A 20,409-nucleotide genomic window follows, 5' to 3' on the forward strand; every position below is an offset into this window, starting at 1 on the left:
TTGGTTGGCTCGGACTTCAAGGCGAGAACATGGCGGACCAACTCTTGCATGCGTCGTTCACTCTGTGCCGCACGCTCTGCCTGTCTTTCTTCGGCCGCCAAGCGATTCGCTTCTTGTTGTGCGATCATGTCTAGCATTGTCTTTACCAAAGCCTCCATAGGATTTGGTACAATCCGTGGTGTAGATGGGGAAGGGGGAGGATCAAGAAAACCTCCTGGTGGGAAAAACTCTTCTTCGCCACTCCCATGCTCACCACCTCCATGCGAAGTATCCATTCCGCTTCGGGTGATGACCATACACTGTGATCTTGGTTCTTAAGTTCTCAAGGAACTTGGGTTCTTGGGTTCTTGGGGGTCTTGAGCATAGTTACCAGGAACAGGAAATCGGAACGGGGAACAGGGAACGGCAACATGCATGAAATGCCATTCCCTGTTTCGAATACTCACGTTTGAAACACGTAACGGGGATTCGGAACAAGAAATTGGGATGGGAACGGGGACCTGAAAATGGCCATTCCCTATTACTATGGTCTTGAGTTCTTGAGGTTCTTGAGGGTCTTGAGGTTCTTGAGGTTCTATAACAGACTTGGACACTCCAAGTCAAGAATCAATCGCGACAGCACCAAATAACCACTTCAAAACAATTCACAGATCACAATAGATTTGCATTGGCCCGGCGGAGTTCCGTGCCTAGAGATATTGGCCCCAAAGACTGGCACCCCTTTCGGTATTTCTTTATGTATTATATCAATGTTGAAGTACAAAGAGCGGTTAGGGTTTCACTCTCAGACTCTGCGTCCAGATGCTCTGAGAAGTGAGACCCTCACCGCGAATATAAAGATTACAAGGGATGCCCAAAAGCTTTCAGTTCAAAAGCAGTCTCTCTCTCTCACAAGAGAGCAAGCAAAAATAAAATAAAGCAAATTCTCTCTCTCTTAATCTCCTCCCTTGCGTAGCCAAAAGCATGCCCAAAAAACATCGCTTGCTTTTTTTTCCACTTCCGCAAATTCTGGGATATCTATACACTGTTGCCACGTGGCACTGGCACCAGCTTTTAGGGTTTCCAGCCACTTAGGGTTTTAGCCAGCAGTTAGGGTTAGGGTTTTCAGAAATTAGGGTTTTTGGTAGAAATTAGGGTTTGCATGATTTTTAGGGTTTTTGACAGAAATTAGGGTTTTTGCTCTCGATAGCCACGTCATCACTTTGTGACATACCCCCCTCTTGAAAGCATCGTAATCGACCGCGATTTTACGCCTGCAAAACCGACAAAATCCATAAACCGTCTTAGCAGACACTGACTGTTAGTACCTACATACTAGGAACACACATCTAGCACATGTACGAATCGATAGTCACATCACACGACATCGCAGGACATCACGAGACATCACATGACATTCAACATTCATTCGGATCTTAGATCATGATTTATCGGCAATGTAGCTAGCAGTTGCATCTAGATCCAATCGGGACCTCATCGATGTCCGATTGACTAACCCCTATTGCAACCATGTCTATTCGAGATCAATCAAACCAAAATGCTGCAGTCATTTCGTCTATCAATTCCTGCACTTAAAAGAAGTCAAGAACAAATCAGTATCATAATAAGGAATTCCATTTCATAAAGTCATACAGCAGAATACTGTCAGCTTCCAGTATCCCTGAAGCTCAAAGAGACATCAGTGACTCTAGTATCTAAATCAAGGCATCTGTTGACAAAGGAGCGGAGTGACTCCCCTCTTGTGCATCCCACTACGCCAGATCTCCGGCCAAGCTGAATTCTGGGTTCCATTTGGAGTAGACTATGCTAAACCAAAAGCATCGAGGTAAAGTTTCACAATCTGAGGAGTATTTGCTAGGTCCTCCTCCTCCATCCACTTCGCATCCAATGCAGGATAGTTCTTGCACTTAACCAAAAACCGCCTTCGGATTTTACCTTTATTCTTCGTATCCTTATGTGCCAAAATCTGTTCAGGAACAAGGATCTCCTTGTTTTCTTCCAATTCGGGTTGCTCATCAGGCTCCCCATCATCAGGCACATCACCCTTAAAAGGTTTCAAGAGACTCACATGGAATGCATTGTGAATCCTCCAAGTATCTGGCAGTTTCAATCGGAAGGAGACATCATTTATCTTTTTAGTGATCTGGAAAGGTCCATAGTATCGCATACTAAGCTTTGGAAAAAGACTCTCCTTTCCATTTTTCTTTCTTAGACGTGCCTTCTCAAAATGTAAGAGCACCCAATCATCCTCCTTCAATTTCAAATCCCGACGATGGTGATCCGCTGCCTTTTTCTATCATTCTTGAGACTTCTACAAAGTCTCGCGAACCTTGGCAAAAGCCGTATCCAAATCTCGCGTATATTCATCCGCTTCAAGGATCTTATCTTCCGTGCTTAGGAAGGGTGGAACCTTCGCAGCACCTTCAACAATCTCAAATGGCGCCTTTCCCGTCAAAGAGTGTATCGTGTTATTGTAGGCAAATTCCACCAAAGGTAAGTACTTTTCCCATTGAGTCTTCTGATCTGAGATATAAGACTTCAATAAATCTAGAACCACTGAATTTGCAATCTCAGATTGCCCATCAGTCTGCCGGTGGAACGATGACGAGAATTGCAACCGCGTGCCAATGTTCTCCCAAATTGCCTTCCAAAACAAACTCGTAAATCTGGGTCTCTGTCGGAGACAATCGTCTCCGGCATGCCATGTAATCTGAAGATCTGGGCCACAAACAGTCTCGCTAAGTAATCAAGCTTGACTGTTTTCTTCACTGGAATGAAATGAGCCTGTTTGCTAAATCTGTCAATAACAGTCCAGATACCATCGTGACCACTCTGTGTTCTCGGGAGATCAAAAATGAAATCCATTGCAATACTTTCCCAGGGGCGAGTGGGTATGGATAAAGGCTATAACAATCCCTGTGCCTTATGCCTGTCAAACTTGACCTTCTGGCATACTAAGCAACTGCGCACAAACTCTTCCACATCCTTTTTGAGTCTCGGCCAAAAGAAGTATCTCTCTACCCCCTTCATGGTGGTAGCAATGCCGCGGTGACCCGTAAAAGGTGGACAATGGCATTCAGTCATAACCTTTTTCCTCAACGGCTGTGTAACCCACAACATAGTCTTTCTCATCAAGTAGCCTTCCCGAATGGAGTATCCTGCTGCTGTCTCCCCATCCCGTATTCGTGTGAAAATATCTGCAAAATCTGTATATGTGGCATATTAATCGACCATATCCTCAAACCTCCTATGATGTATCGCGGAAATAGCCGGAACCAACGGCTTCCGAGACAAAGCATCTGCCACCACATTCTTTTGTCCCTGCACATGGACAATCTGGAAGTGAAACTGTGACAAGATGTTCGCCTACCGCATCTGCTTTTCCGAGAGTTGCTTCTGTGACAAGGAGCGCAAACTCTAATGGTCTGTAACGACAGTAAAATCCGCTCCGAGTAGGTAATGCCGCCACTGAGTAAGAGCATAAATTAACCGCCAAAAGCTCTTTCTCATAAATCTGAGTTGTCATCTCCAGCCTTAAGAACAATCGGCTCTCACAAGCAATGACATGGCCTTCTTGCATCAAGACCGCACCCAGACTACGACCACAAGCATCACAATATACTTCAAATGACTTTTGCAAGTCCGAGAAAGTCAAAACTGGTCCTGTAGTCAATTTCTCTTTCAATGTTTGAAAGGCAGTCACCTCTGTGGATCCCCACGAGAAAGGGACTGCTTTTTGTGTCAAGATATGCAAAGGGGAAGCAACCTTTGCAAACTTTCGTATGAACCGCCTGTAGTACGAACACAGTCCCAAGAAGCTTCTAACTTCATGGAGATTCTTTAAATCGGGCCAATCACGGATAGTCTCTATCTTGGCCGGGTCCATTTACACTCCTGCTGCTGCTGAGACAATGTGTCCCAAAAAGTGTATCTCTGGTAGGAAAAATTCACTTTTCTTTGCATTAATCACTAACTAGTGCCTTTCTTCTACTTTTTGCCGTGCTTTTTGGCTTTCTTTTGCACGTCAAAAAGCTGAGCAATCCGTGCATCAACCACCTCTTAATTCCTTCTCTGAATACTGTTTGTGATGAGAAGGTTTCTTGAGAGCGGGCTTCAGGGGTGGTGTAGTGGTTTTCTACCACTGCGCATGCACTTCTTGAAAAGAAGTCTCGCTCATATATTTTGCCAATTTCGGATCCTTCGCAAAACTGAGCGTCATCTTTGTTGCATCGTCGATCAATTGACGACGCTTCATTCCTCTTTGCTCCGCCTAAGTAGGCCGAGGCGGGCCATACTCTCTGCCGGAATCTTCGTTGTGATCCCTGTCCGCATCTCCACATGCAGAGGGAGTCGATTGATCCTTGCGTGAAGCCATAGGTGCCGCAGAAAAAAAAATTGGGGATCGGATTTCCGTAGAAGAGAAATCGGCCGTGCTCTAATACCATTGTAACAGACTTGGACACCAAGTCAAAAATCAATCGCGACAGCACCAAATAACCACTTCAAAACAATTCACAGATCACAATAGATTTGCACCGGCCCGGCAGAGTTCCCTGCCTAGAGATATTGGCCCCAAAGATTGGCGCCCCTTTCGGTATTTCTTTATGTATTAAATCAATGTCAAAGTACAAAGAGCGGTTAGGGTTTCACTCTCAGACTCTGCATCCAAATGCTCTCAGAAGTGAGGCCCTCACCGCGAATATAAAGATTACAAGGGATGCCCAAAAGCAGAGCCCAAAAGCTTTCAGTTCAAAAGCAATCTCTCTCTCTCTCAAGAGAGCAAGAAAAAATAAAATAAAGCAAATTCTCTCTCTCTCTCTCAATCTCCCTTGCGTAGCCAAAAGCATGCCAAAAAAAACGTCGCTTGCTTTTTTTTCCAGCTTCCGCAAATTCCGGGATCTCCGTACACTGCTGCCACGTGGCACTGGCGCCAGCTTTTAGGGTTTCCAGCCACTTAGGGTTTCAGCCAACAGTTAGTGTTAGGGTTTTCAAAAATTAGGGTTTTTGGCAAAAATTAGGGTTTGCAAGATTTTTAGGGTTTTTGTTGTCAATAGCCACGTCATCACTTTGTGACAGGTTCTTCTTTCGCTTGCAATTTGTGTTAGGGAAGGATCTTCTCTTCAATCGAGTTCTGCTCTTTTCTGCAGTCGCGCCACTTGGCGGCCTTGCGCTCACACCAAGGTTGCTTTTTCCCACCTCACGTCGATTGGCCAGCTACTAAGTGCACAGTCCATTCTCAATGACTGAAAAGAGGCACAAGGGGAGGCTGGACAAGCCCTTCTTTCTTGGGTTTCTTGTCACTCTTCAAAAACACAATTAGGAATCGATACGCCCAAGTGGTCTTGGGTTACGTGCGACCACAACAAGCAAAAAGAATTTTGTGGTTCTTGTGGTTCTTTCCTTGAGTAATACAGAACACTGCCAAAGCTCTGATAGCAATGTAAGGTGCAGCGGAAGTGAATGTTGAACTTTGCTCAAGACGAGTGCTCCGAACTGTGCTCAAGGGTTCCTTTTACTTAGGGAAGGGAGAGCCTTTAGTGCTTTAATGAGAGAGTTCAAGTGATCACAAACAAAGTGAATAGACACTGTGAGTGAAGGTGCTGAGACTGAGAGATAGTGAGAAGAGAATACGACACCAAGGATGTTGTAAAACCCTCCTCCAAGGGCCCCACTCTCGATGGCGAGAGTGGTCTATGCTATTGATTGCACGATCTAGTACAAGATGCGGATGCAAGTCGTGAGACTTGGATGCAAGGTGGATCTAACTCTGTAGATGACGGTGACGACCGTTGAATCTGCTATCTTCTAGACTGCTCCTTGTCTGCTGAATTCTACTGCTGCAAACGCTGCCCTTGCCACTGCAAAACGCTGCCTTTCCTAGTCAAAAACGCTATGTGATGCAGGTGCAAAAACGCTGTCTTGGCTGGTTCAAAAACGCTGCACCTGCTGGATATGAAAACGCTGAAATGCTGTCCCTTAAAAATGCTGGTTCATACTGCTACAAAAACGCTGATCATAGGCTGAATTTGCTGGTTGTCCATGGCTGAAAACGCTGCTGCAAACGCTAAGGGCAGGGGCTGAATGACGCTGGAGTTCTTTGCTGAAAACGCCAGTGAGTCCAGGCTGAAAACGCTGATGGAGTTAGGCTGAAATCGCTGGTGTGTTTAGGCTGAAAACACAGGCTTCGCTCATGAGAGAAAACGCAAGGTCCTTGGTTGGTCTTGCTTGAGAAGTTGCCTGTTGAGCAATGCTCCTGTTGCCTCTTCTGCCAGAAAGTGCTAGCTTTGGTTTGCTTATATATTATCTTAGCAAAATTGCCCTACATAGTTCCTAACAAAAGTCACTTAAAAATAATAAGTGAAAAATGTCAAAAATAGGTTTTAATGTACTTGAAAATTTCCCTGATCGATTCTGATGGAAATGCTGATGATCATGTTGTGTGCAACCGGAGGATATGCATCTACTCTACGTATCTGGTCATGCACGGTCTGCGGACAGACTCACAAAAGTGCCAAATCACTTCCTATTCTAGACTGACTTGACTGAACTAAGCCCTGGTCATGCTGTGTCCACGAACACATAGGGTTGGATGTGTCATGTGACATCAACAAATGCACCCATCCTTTCCTAGTACAATCATTGATAAATGATCCAAAATACAATGCAACACCAAAAGATGTAACAGGCATACTGCATACATCGGAGTGAATAAGATCAAGTGTAGTAGCTTTGCGAGAGACACGAGAGTAATAAAAAGATCTATTTTGCTTTCCATAAAAAGAATCATTACAAAAATCCAAGTTTTTGCCTTTTATATCAACCCTCTTCAAAGAGGAAATCACATCATTACCCTTTTAGCTCATACGGCCAAGTTTCTTATGCCACCCTTCCGTATGTGAAGCAACTTCAGCAACAGCAAGAAATTTGCCAGGCAAAGCTTTGCATCAAAGATAGTACAAAGTACCTCTTTTAGACACTTTTGCAACAAGCATAGAGCCCTTAAGCAACTTCCATGAACCCCGAGCAAAGATGAAAGTAAAACCATGTGCATCTAACTGGCCAACTGATAGCAAACTTTTCTTAATGTTTGGTACAAACCTGACATCATTCAATAAAAGCTCTTGACCATTGTTAAGAGCCAAGCGCATGGTACCCATTTCCTCAATATTGCAAGCAAAATTATTATCAAGGTACACCTTGCCATAATTGCGTGCAGCATATGTAGCAAAACACTCCATAGATGGAGTCACATGGAAAGAAGCACCAAAATCTACTATCCAAGATTGGGATAGGCCATCATTAGCACTTAGCAATGCATCAATGACATCTTTCTTTGAGATAAGCATGTCTTCTGCATTAGCTATCACCAAATCTGAGGGGCATGAAGCCGCAACCAAGATTTCCTCAACGTCTAACAACTCCTCAATGACCACACTAGAGGATACGTTTGCATTTTCAGCATCCTTAGAGGAATCACCTGCTGATTTTCCTGCTTTCTTCTCATCTTTCTTCTTCTTCTCTTGCGCTTCCTTCTTCCTATCCTGCTCTTTCTTGAAATACCTCCAACAATAGGGTTTCTTGTGACCCTTTTTGCCACATTGATAGCAAGTGACATCCTTATCCTTTGTCTTGCTCTTACTTCTATTTTGAGTCCTGTTACCCGCATCACACGTTTGATTTCTACCTTTTGCATTGTAGGCAGAACTGTCACCTTCCCCACTAAACTTGCGTCTAATCTCTTCATTGAGAATAGACCCTCTCACAAAGTCATACGTGAGGTTGGGACTGTTACTCAAGGAGACAACCAATGTCTCCCAAGTATCTGGCAATGTCATAAGCAAGAAAATAGCTTTCAACATATCATCAAATTGCTGAAGCCCACTGTCCTGCAACTGACTAAACACACTTGTAAAAGCACTCAAATGCGCTCAGAAGCTGACTTCGAGTCATCAAGCTGCATATTCATCAACTTTCGCATCAAATGCACCTGGTTCACAGGCGTGTTCTCATAATTAGACCTTAGCTTTTGCCATATAGCATAAGCAGTGTCCAAACGCTTGATGTCCGTCAAAATGTCATCATTGATAGCCATTTTGATGTAGGCCATGGCCTTCTTATTCAACCTGGCCCACTCTAAGTGAGACAACCCTTGTGCTTATTCTCTTCCAATGCATCTTCACAATTCTTTAAGAAAAGGATACCTTGCATGCTTTCTTGCCAAAGGTCGAAATCTTGACCATCAACCGTTTGATTTCCATTAAACTTTTAGTATCAGATGCGGAAGAGGTAGCAACCATCTTAACTCAACCACAAGTCTGTAAACAAGATAGATGTAATAGGCTGAAACTTTCAGCAAATAGGAGCAACCACAAGACTTTGCATACAACAGACCATAGTTTCTTTACACGAAACAATCAAAATCTGAATTTTCAGCTGAATATGCAATTCAAATTACTTGTACTCAGCTTTTCACTCAAATCCTCACACAAAACATCAATACATGTGATCTGGTACACCTGCATGTTGCAGTTATAACCTGTAATCACTTGTTTTGACCTAAAAGCAGTCTGTTTTGGGCTGTTTTGGCAGTTTCGGTGACCTTTTTGCCCCGGAAGCAAGGAGCTTTGCGATGGAAGTTGTAAGGTGCAACGGAATGAATGTTGTATTTTCTCAAGATTAGTGATCTTTATTGCTCAAGGTTCCTTTTAGTTCTTAGGGAAAGAGAGAGCTTTCCGTCTTGTAGAGTGTTGTGGTCACGAACAAAGTGAGTGGATGTTGTGCGTGCAAGTGAATGAGACTGAGAGAAGGAGAGAGAAGAAATACGACACCGAGAGGTTGTAAAACCCTCCTCCGAAGGCCCCACTCTTGTCGGCGAGAGTGGTCTACTTGATTGCACAAAGGTGTACAATGCGTATGCAATGGACTGATGCAATGGGACTATGCCGATGACGACGACGACTTGGGCTGAAACTGTGAATCTTCTATATGCTAAATTTCTTGGATTGTTTCGGGCTGAAAATGGACTGTTTTCGGGGCTGTAAATGGACTGTTCCTTGCGGTGTTTATGGCTGCAAATGACTGCAAGAAAAACGTTGGATTACCTGCACCTTTAGGCTGCGTTTTTGGAGAGACTCTTTGGCTGAGAAAAAGCTACCACAGCAAGAAGATTAGGGCTGAAAAATGCTGCCACAGAGGGTCCTACAATGCTGAAATCTCTGGTCTTGGAAAGGGTCCCAATGCTAATCAAAAACGCTGATGACTTGTTTTGCTAGCGTTAGTGAGAGGCTGGGATCGCTGCCTTTGGTAGTGGTTGGAAAAATACCAATAGCATGAGAGGGATGGCGATGGGTGCTAGGGATGGAAGAACCAAGTATGCAAGAAGCAAAACGCTGATGGCTGCGGGTGGAAGGGAAGTGGCCTCGCCAAGGTTAGAGAGGGTCTTGCTGAGAGAGGGAGGGAACACCTGTTGCTTGGTAGCCTGTTGTGCTCCTTGGCTCATCTACCAATTTGTGCTAACTGGGGTTTGCTTATATATTAACTTACCCAATTTGCCCTACTGAGTACCCAACAAAAGTCACTTAATAAATAAGTGAAAAATGTCAAAAATAGGGACAAATGGGATAAAGTCATTTGAAAAATCCCCAAACTGACTCTGATGGAATCTGATGGAAATGCTTATGCTTATGCTTATGCAGTGTGCAACCAGAGGATATGCATCTACACTGAGTGACTGGGCATGCACGGTCTATGAATAGACTCACAAAAGTGCAAGATCACTTCTAATCTAACTTGACTGGACTTGACGGAAACCTTGCTATGGTGTAGCTTGTCCACGGACACATAAGGTTGGGATGTGTCACGTGACATCCCCTTCGTTTTAAAGTGAGGTACTGGTACCGAGCTACATGGCTTCCTTGTAGTCTGCCAACAACTCTGGATAATCCTTGAAGAACTCTTCGTCTACCCACACCGCTTCATGGGTTCCTCGATCTTTGAACTTCAAAAAATATTGTCGTACTTGTTTCTTCGAACCATGGCGAAACCGATGCAACAAGACTTGCTCCGGCTCCATGACTTCTACTTCATCGATGATCGACGGTTCTTCTTCTTCCGAAACATCCTTTGGAGGTGTTCCCTGAAACACTTTCAACCAAGAAACATGGAAAACGTTGTGCATTGACCATGAGTTAGGCAATTTTAATTTTCATTGAAACCTCGTTAATCTTTTTGATGGTTGGAAATGGACCATACATACGAAAAGATAACTTAGGACATTTCTTTCCAACTTGCTTAAGACGTTGTTTCATAATCCGTAGATACACCCAATCTCCTTCCTTGATCGATACCTCCTCACGATACTTGTTAGCCTGTCGAGAATAAGATTCCTGAGCCTTGCTTAGCCGAAGCTTCACACTCTCAGAAATCTCATCCAATGACTGACTTTCAGCATTGGCATCAAGCATTTGACTGACCGATCGAGTCAGTGACTGGAATCGGCGGCCAAAAGCTGCCTCATACGGAGTTCGACCAATAGCAGAAGAGAATGAATCATTGAGAATAGCATGTACCAATGGGAGATAGAGCTCCCATTGAAACTGCTGATCATGAACATAAGACTTCAACGCATCAAAAGCCAACTGATTATAAATTTCCGTTTGACCATCTGACTGTAGATGAAAAGCAGATGAAAAATTCAACTTTGTGCCAAAATTTTCAAAAAGTGCACGCCAAAAGTTAGACGTAAACTTAACATCCCTATCTGAAACAATGGACTTTGGCAAACCACAGAGGGGGTACCAATGCTTTACGAACAATCGTGCAACATCTTGTGCAGTAACTGTGGTCTTACAAGGAATCAACATGCAAAATTTGCTGAAATGATCAACAATAGTTAAACATTGAGTGTTCCTTGAATGCTGACTTGGTGGTAAGTTAGTCACAAAATCCATAGAGATATCCTGAAAAGGTCCCTCGGGAATAGGCAGCGGAAGCAAGAGGCCTTGCTGCTTACCCCGAGGAGCTTTTACTTTTTGACATATAGTGCAATGTGTGACATAACTAAACACATCTTTTCGCATTTTAGGCCAATAGAAAAATCGTTCAATCTTTTCCAATGTGGTGTTCATACCCCTATGCCCACCCGTGAGAGTCATGTGCATCATGCAATATGGCTGGCCTAAGAGGGCAACACACATAGACGCTGACGAAAAAATAACAATCCATCACGAATGAGATAGTTGTTGGGCCCTTGGGAAGCAAGAGCCTGCAACCAATACTTACCAAACTCCGAATCTGCGTACTGATTCTTCATGCTGTCAAAAGACTCCCTCTGTATAGAAAATGTGGTTCTTGACTAAAGCCAAAATCTGTCCTTTGCGACTCAACGCATCTGCAACAGGGTTAGCTTTTCCAGGCACATACTCAATCAAACCGTCAAATTGCTCAAAAAATTGTGACCACCACGCTTGGCGATCACTCCACTGTGCACTAGGCATAGACTGTAGCCACTTGAGGGCTTGATGATCCGTGCGCACTGTAAACTCTCTACCATACAAAAAATGCTTCCAATGCTTAAGAGAGTGAATGATAGACAAAAGTTCTTTATCATAAACTGAATAATTCTTTTCCGCACTATTGAGCTTCCGGCTAAGGAAAGCTATTGGGCGACCATGCTGTTGGAGCACAGCGTCTATGGCGACATTGCTCGCATCCGTCCATATTTCAAAGGGATCATCCCAAGAGGCAAGGATAAGACCCGGTGCTTCTGTCACCGCAACCTTGAGAGCTGCGAAAGCCTCAATGGCTGCCTCGGGCAAGTCTACGCGCTGACGGCGAGTCTTTACCCCTTTCAAAACATCAATCATAGGTGCAGCAATGCGTGCAAAATTCTCTATGTGCGAACTATATGCTTGACATAAACCAAGAAAAGAACGCACATCATATGCAGTTTTGGGCAAATCCCAATTACGAACCTGTTTCACCTTCGCGGGGTCTTGCTTGACGCCTTCTGCAGAAATGATATAACCCAGATAAGTGACTTCAGTAAGAAAAAATTCAGACTTCTTAGCTGCAATGTACAACTGACACTCATCCAAACGAGTTAATACCCTTTCAACATCCCTTTCATGTTGTTCCCACGATGCAGAAAAAATGAGAATATCATCTAAAAAGATGAACACACATACACCTACCATGTCGCCGAAACGACCTACCATGAGACGATTGAACGTACCCACGGCTCCTGTCAATCCAAAAGGCATAACAATATACTCCCATTGCCCTCGCTCGGTGCGAAAGGCAGTCTTGAAAATGTCGCCTTTGAATACCCGTGCCTGATGGTATCCACTTTTGAGATCGACCTTGTTGAAAACCTTTGCCCCATTGAGCCTGTCGAGGATATACTCAATGCGAGGCATCGGAAACTTGTTCTTGACGGTCATCTTGTTTAATGCCCTGTAATCAACACACAAACGAGACGAACCATCCTTCTTGCGAACGAACAAAATAGGAGCCGCAAAAGGACTTACACTAGGACGTATGAATCCTCTAGCCACCAACTCAGTGAGTTATCTCTCTAACTCTTCCTCTTGTGACTTGTTCAAACGATAGGGAGCCTTACTGACCGGCTGCGCTCCCTCCATAAGCTCAATGCGGTGGTCCTCCGGCCGCTCTGGTGGGAGACGAGGTGGAAGATCATCCTGCAAAAAGAGATGTTTAAATTTTGTAAACAACTCCGAATACTTACCTGGAGCCTGAATGCTTTGGGAAACTGGAGCAACATAAATGAATGCCGCTTGTGCTCCTCGTCATAATTCACGCTTTACCTGTACATGCGAGATGAGAGGCAAAGAATGCAAGCCCTCCTCAGCACGAATGATGAGGAGGGAATCAGTATCGGAATGTAAAGTGATCGTGTTAGCACTAAATTTAATGTCAGGATCTAGTTCACGAAACCATTTAATGTCTAAAATCATATCACATCCTGAGAGAGGAGACACAAGAAATTTCCTACGAAAAGAAGCTTGTTGAACGGTAAACATCACATCAAGGCACTCCTTCGTGATAAGAGAGTCCATACCAGGAGCGAAGCCAAAAACCTCGAGAGGAGATTTCTGACTAACCTCTAGGCGGGCTCTCTCAACAAGAGGGGGACTAATCACATCATGCATACTGTCTGGATCAAACAATACGACAAAACGCTGTCCTTTTACATGACCATAACACTTCATGAGAGATTCATCAATGTGTGTGTCAGAGTCATGAGAAGATGCAGGTTGTGTTGTGACAGAGTTTGTGGTAGTTGCGGGTGTCTTTGGTTCTTTAGGTGAGACTGTCTTAGGACAGTTTTTCTTAATGTGACCCTTAATGTAACATTGAAAACATCTACCTTCTTTAGCATAAATCACTTGTTCTTCCGTCGTGATGTATCCTCCTATAATTCCTCGAGAAGCTTTTTTATCAGGGGTTAGCTTAGGTTTTGCAGGTGCTTTAGCTTTACCCTTAGATTCATTGTTAGAGTTCTTTTCCAAGGAATTAGAGGAAGAAGGGCTAGAAGAATTACCGTTCTTACCGTTCTTACCATTCTGTGTGTTCTGAGAATTCTGAGATGTCCCTTGAGAAGACTTGTTCTCCTTAGGCTTTCCCTTGTTGTGCTTCATCTCTTGGGCGAGAGCGATTGCTACCGCCTTGTTGAGATCCGCGGGGTCAAAGACTTCAACATCAAACTTGATGTATTCGTCTAACCCAAAGAGAAAAGCCTCTTTGCGCTTATCATTCGACTTGCGTAGTTGAGTGCCTAGCTACAAAACACGGTTAGAAAAAGACATGACTGGCATACAATGTTGCTTGAGATTACGTCAATCCTCTTTCAAGCGTGCAAGGTACTGAGGTGGCATAAACCGCGCCTTGAGCTTGTCTTGGAAATCAACCCAACTAAAAGAGGGGGGCGTGAAATCGTCGGCTACCTCTAGGTGCGCGGCTAGTTGTGCCTCTTGCCATGCATGGTACCAATTTATGGCATCACCGGCAAGGTACATAGCTGCCGTCAAAACTTTGCTATTTCCTATTTTCTTAGTTGTCGCAAAATAAGCATTAAATTGATGCAACCAAGAATGAATCACCGTAGCATCCATCTTACCATCATACTTACTGAAAGTCACTTTTTCAGTGACTGGGTTGTTCGAATCCGCATCGTGGATTGCACCGCGAGAGGAACTCCCATGATCTTTGGGTGGTTCGGTCTTCGAGGCGAGAACTTGGGCAAGCAATTCTTGAGTGCGTAGCTCTCGTCGAGCTTCACGCTCGATCTCCGTAGCCAATCTATGAGCGGCACGATCGGCCTCCGATGCTGCGTTTCTTGCTGCCACTTCTTCCTTCCTTAGTTCTTTTCTTTCTTTTCTTGCGTCGCGCTCGCGTTCTAAAGCAAGGCGCTTGTCTTCCTGTCTATCCATCATGGCCATCATTTGCTTCATCATTGCCTCCATAGGGTCTGGCATAGATGGCGACGGGGGAGGGTTGGAAAAATCTCCTAGTGGGGAAAATCCTTGGTCGCCTCTCTCATGCTCATCACCTGAATGCGAAGTATCCATGCCGCTTCGGGTGACAACCATGCACTATGATCTTGGGGTCTGAAGCTCGCGAGGAACTTGGGTTCTTGAGGGTCTTGAGGTTCTTGAGGTCCTTGATTCGTGAGAATCTTGGGTTCTTGAGGTTCTTGAGGGGTTCTTTCGCTTGCAAATCGCGTTGGAGAAGTACATCCTCCTCATACTCTTCCTCTTCTGAAGAAAGTGATGGTACAACTCTCAAACCACCCAAAAGAAGAGGCCATAGGAAATCCTATGCCACTTGGAAAAGGTTGTCTAAACTCAAAAAGTTCAAAGAGGGAGGAAAGAACATCTCTTTCCTTACCTACGATGACACCTTTGGTGCTACAAACAAAGTCTTGGCCTTTATCCAACAATTCGATGTGGCGTTTGGAGGTGAGGGCTTCACGGAGTTCTCTAAGCTACATCATTTAGCTATGCATTTTCAAAAGTCCGTCGGGCAATGGTGATCTAGCCTACGAGCAAACGTTGAAGCTCCACGAACATGCTGCTTGCCGGGAGACGGCGACGACAATGACGATCTGAATCTCTATCTTCTGCTGTCCATGGTGCTAAAAGAAAACGCTGATCTTGCTGCTGTTTCTTGCTGCTGTTTCTTGCTGAGTTTCTGCTACTTCAAAAACGACACCTGCTGCCCTCTTAAGCGCTGCTGAAAACGTTGTTTTACTGCTGTTTGGAAATTCTGATTAGGTCTGTTTGAGAACGCTGATTAGGGCTGTCAAAAACACTGCTCTGATGTTCCTAAAAACGCTCATCATACTGCTCTTCTAAGCGCTGGTTTGCTGGATCTAAGGGCTGAATTACTGCTGCAGAATCGACAAGTGCAGGGGCTGAAAAACGACACCTGCTGCCCTCTTAAGCGCTGCTGAAAACGTTGTTTTACTGCTGTTTGGAAATTCTGATTAGGTCTGTTTGAGAACGCTGATTAGGGCTGTCAAAAACACTGCTCTGATGTTCCTAAAAACGCTCATCATACTGCTCTTCTAAGCGCTGGTTTGCTGGATCTAAGGGCTGAATTACTGCTGCAGAATCGACAAGTGCAGGGGCTGAAAAACGCTGGAGTTTGTTGCTGAAAACGCCAGGCTATGGGGGGGTTGTTCTTGCTGAGAAGGTTCTCCAAAGGGCCTACTGCACTGGGTGCCTGTTGCTCTCCTTCTTCTACCAGATAGTGCTAGTGCTAGGTTGCTTACATATTTACTTAGTCAAATTGCGCTACCTAGTTCCCAACAAAAGTCACTTAATAAATAGGTGAAAAATGTCAAAAATAGGGAAAATAGCTTTAACGCACTAGAAAATTCCCCTGATGGATTCTGATCGATTCTGATGGGAATGCTGATGATCAACCTGTGTGCAACCGGAGGATATGCATCTAATCTAGGTGTCTGGACATGCACGGTCAGACTCACAAAAGTGCCAGATCACTTCCTATTCTAGACTGACTTGACTGAACTGAACCCTGGTCATGTTGTAGCTTGTCCACGAACACATAGGGTTGGATGTGTCACGTGACAAGAGTTCACGTTATTCGTGTTTAAACCAGTGGGTCGGAGTTCAATGCACATGCATCTGGCAGGGAACCAATCACACGTATCTAAAACACTATGGATGAGTGCATCAATCCATTGTTGTTGGTTGGATTATGGACAGGATGTGTTTCAAAGTTCATCGTTCATCATCTAAGAGTATTTGGACGTGATGTGTTCACAGTTCACGAATGGGGATCCTTGGACGTATCTACAATTCAATTTTCTAATGGCAACCAATGCTCAAGATGGCATTCTTCTAAGGTAAAGAGTTGAGGGTAGCAAAACCGAGGTGTACCTAGTAGTTGGTGTCACAAGACGGGCACCACGTGCCAATAGAAAAGAGCAGACTGAACAGACTTTTAACACTTCAATAACAACTGAACTGAAAGAGAGAGAGAGAGAGAGAGACGACACACGACACGGAGTGGCGGAATTCCACCTCAGAGAGTATTGGCCCCAAACCTTGGCGGCCCTTTCGGTATTTCTTTATATTGCATCAACACAGTACAAGCCGGTACTCCAAACTCTGCACCTTCTCCAGGAAGCATGCCAGAGAATGAGCCCTAACCTCATATTTAAAGGCCCTAGGCCCCAAAAGCAGTTTACAGTAAAAAGCCTTCAAACTCAAAAGCATCTGGTTCAAAAGCAAAGCCAAAAAACTGCCAGCGTAAATCACGCAAATCCGTACAGCCTGCCACGTCATCAACCAACGCAAAACACGAAAATCCGTACAGCCTGCCACGTCATCATGCCAACGCAATTTTCGAAAATCTGCCACATCATTAATTGCTCCGCCAGCTTTTCCTCTGTGTGTGTGGATCCCGCTTTGTTTCCTGCTGCTCTACCACTTCACTTAGGGTTTAGGCCCCTCGGCCCACATCTACAAGTTGGCTCCCTTCTTCAGGTCTTTGACACGTCATCAGTTTGTGACATCTCCCCTTCTTGAAAGAGAGTAATCGTCCACGATTACAGCATATCTGCAAAACAACTCAAGTTAGCTCAAAACAAAAATCGAGGGTCATTCCGAGGGACATTCAGTTTGCTCTTTTTGTTAAGGAGTTAGCTTCTCCTTTCGGCTCTTTTGATGAAGGAGTTAGCTTCTCCTTTCAGCTCTTTCAATCAAGGAGTTAGCTTCTCCTTTTGTCCAGATCGGAACTCTTGATATTCCGGCGTAGTAAAATTAGCCATCACGCCCAGACCGTACTGATCTTCCACGGGTGACTTGATGCACTAAAATTACATACGCAGGCAATCTCATCCAATTAGGAATATTCAGTAATTGGCACATCACAATGTAACACAAATGCTCACATATGCATGTTACAAGACATAGAAACATAAAGTCGCCAATGTACACTCCTCCCGCATAACCTAACAAGGTCCGAGCCGAGAGATATTCAACGACTCCCTCATCACTCCTCCCGCATAACCTAAAAAGGTCCGGGCCGGGAGATATAGAGGCCTTTTACAACCAAACGCCCCCCAGACAGCAGCCTGCGTCGTTTGGAGGTGCTGAGAGTAACCACTACTTAGACTTCTTAATACTCCTCCCGCATAACCATCCAGGTCCGGGCAGGGAGTCACAACAACAATACTCCCCTCGTAAATAACCACAAGGGTGCTGGCCATGAGTAAAAAAAACAGCACTTTTCAATCATTCAATACTCCCCCCGCAAATAACCACAAGGGTCCAAGCCATGAGTATGAACAAGCATTCTCAAACATAATTTCTCACTACTCCACCCGGGAGTAACATCACCAAACATTGAAACCAGTATTAAAATCAGAGTCAAACAATTCAATCGGCACCAAGACAGGTTCAAAACAAATACCATCCATTTCAAACAAATTCCAAATAGGTTCACCAAACAAGTTCTCAAACAGATTTCAAACTTTTTTAAATATAAAAAAACAATCTCGACATCAGTCGAGCTCGAAAAGTCGGTTGACTTTCCATCCAGAAACATACACCAAAAATTAGGGTTAGGTTCTTTCCATGAGGTCGTAGCCGAGCACAACATGGTCCATCAGCTCTTGGACAAACAATGTTTCTTTGACGGCGATCGTAGTCCCAAGATAGCAATCGCACTGGACCTCCAAGGTCATCTGCTCGTGAAGAGACATCTACTGAGAGATGTCGAGAAATTTCAAGTTATAATCTGCTAGGGTTTCCATGGCAAGCATTTCAGGATACCCCACTCTGCCAGAAGTTGCACTCCGAAGGAACTTCGGGTTTTAAAAAATTTCTTGAAAGCTTGCCAAGTACTTGGAGTATGCTGCTTGGTAGTTGTAGACATCAACATCTGCATGGCACTACTTCTGAGAAAAACAGTGACTTGAAACAAATTTGGATCCTTCTCTTTCAAGTGATCTTAATTGGCTTATGCCCTGTAGACACGAGCGGTGCAAACGGGAGTGCGCCCGATGCGCGATGAAGTAAGGGTGGGAGTGGCTGATAAGTCCAGGTTGGAGGGCGAAGATACCTCAAAAAATTCCAATAGCTCTATCTGCTCTTTTGTAGGACCGGTATGCTTTCAGAAAAGCACACGCCTGATGTTCTGATACCACTGTCACAAGACGGGCACCACGTGCCAATAGAAAAGAGCAGACTAAACAGACCTTTAACACTTCAATAACAACTGAACTGAAAGAGAGAGAGAGAGAGAGAGAGAGAGAGAGAGACAACACGCAACACAGAGTGGCAGAATTCCACCCCAGCGAGTATTGGCCCCAAACGTTGGTGCCTCTTTCGATATTTCTTTATATTGCATCAACACAGTACAAGCCGGTACTCCAGACTCTACACCTTCTCCAGGAAGCATGCCAGAGAATGAGCCCTAACCTCGTATTTAAAGGCCCTAGGTCCCAAAAGCAGTTTACAGTAAAAAGAGTTCAAACTCAAAAGCATCTGGTTCAAAAGCATAGCCAAAAAACTGCAAGCGTAAATCACGAAAATCCGTACAGCCTGCCACGTCATCAGCCAACGCAAAACGCGGAAATCCGTACAGCCTGCCACATCATCATGCCAACGCAATGCCACGTCATCAATTGCTCCGCCAGCTTTTCCTGTGTATGTGTGGATTCCGCTTTATTTCCTGCTGCTCTGCCACTTCACTTAGGGTTTAGGCCCCTTGTCCCACATCTGCAAGTTGGCTCCCTTCTTCAGGTCTTTGACATGTCATCCGTTTGTGACAGTCGGCCGCTTCTAGGGTGTCCATGGTAGCTTCTTCATCGACTTGGTCTCACTATTTATGCCCGCTATGAGCTACAGAGAGGGTGTTAAGAGTTTTGGCATCTCAAGTGAACTGCCCAAAGTGATCCCATTATTTATTTTGGCTTTTAGGTATTTATTTTACTTATTTGTCAAAGTCTGGGTAGGGCAATTTACTAAGGTGGGTATATATGTGACCCCTTGCCCCCATTGTACATTGTATCAATCCATTGCCAAGGTTGGTTGGTTCACCAGTATCTCTTTCTCTCTCTCTTTCTCTCTCTCGTGTCTTCTCCCCATTGCTCTACACTTCCAATCGTCAACTTTGACATCTTCCTCTTGCCCTCTCTTGTAGCTATTGGACGCGTCCTACTGCTACTTTCATCCGCTCCCACAATAACTCTTCAATATAGTCCAGATCCCCGCGCCAGTTCTGCATTTTTGCACCCAACATTCAGTCATAAATCCTGCTCACATCAGCTGTGAAAATCAGCTTTAGATCCCTCCCCCCCTTTGGTGGGGATATATGAAGCCCACATCGAGTCAGATTGTGATTTGCTATATCAAATCAGCCCCTAAGGTGCTTCCTACCAAGAGTTGCCGTAGCAATAATCTTCGATTGAGTTGAGTCAGTCCCTGGATTGAGGTAGATCATATATTGTACACTCTATTTGTCCGCATCATGCAGTGCCCAATTCTAAGTAGAACACAAAGATGTTTCCAATTGGCTTCCGCCTGATACCAATCAGAGCACATACATGTTTCCCAATAGCCTCTACCTAAAACCAGTCGGCCCAACCTTGGCTAAAAAACATCATGCCAAGTTATGCAATCAACATCTCTAAAAAGGGGACTTATAAAGCCTTTTTTGTCTTCTTAGGTCAACAACAGCTTCAAAAAACCTAGCGTTAGATGCCTTAAGCATTGCTGGCTCATTATTTTTTAAACACCCGATTAGTGTATCTCACACCCACTAAGAACAGTTTGAGCGATTGTAAACAAAAGACATGATTTGATCCATATCACCGGCATTGTGTGCCACACGTTGACATAGCACACAACATATGGA

General features: G+C 44.4%; 1 protein-coding gene across 6 annotated transcripts in view; it reads right to left on the bottom strand.

Moving 5' to 3' along the window:
• LOC147424040 (chaperone protein dnaJ GFA2, mitochondrial-like) overlaps positions 1-20,409 on the bottom strand; it is a 51,040-nt gene that overhangs the window by 29,956 nt on the left and 675 nt on the right. The window lies entirely within an intron of this gene.

This window comes from Adiantum capillus-veneris, chromosome 26 (assembly GCF_014529385.1).
Source record: "Adiantum capillus-veneris isolate H3 chromosome 26, ASM1452938v2, whole genome shotgun sequence".
Taxonomy (NCBI): domain Eukaryota; kingdom Viridiplantae; phylum Streptophyta; class Polypodiopsida; order Polypodiales; family Pteridaceae; genus Adiantum; species Adiantum capillus-veneris.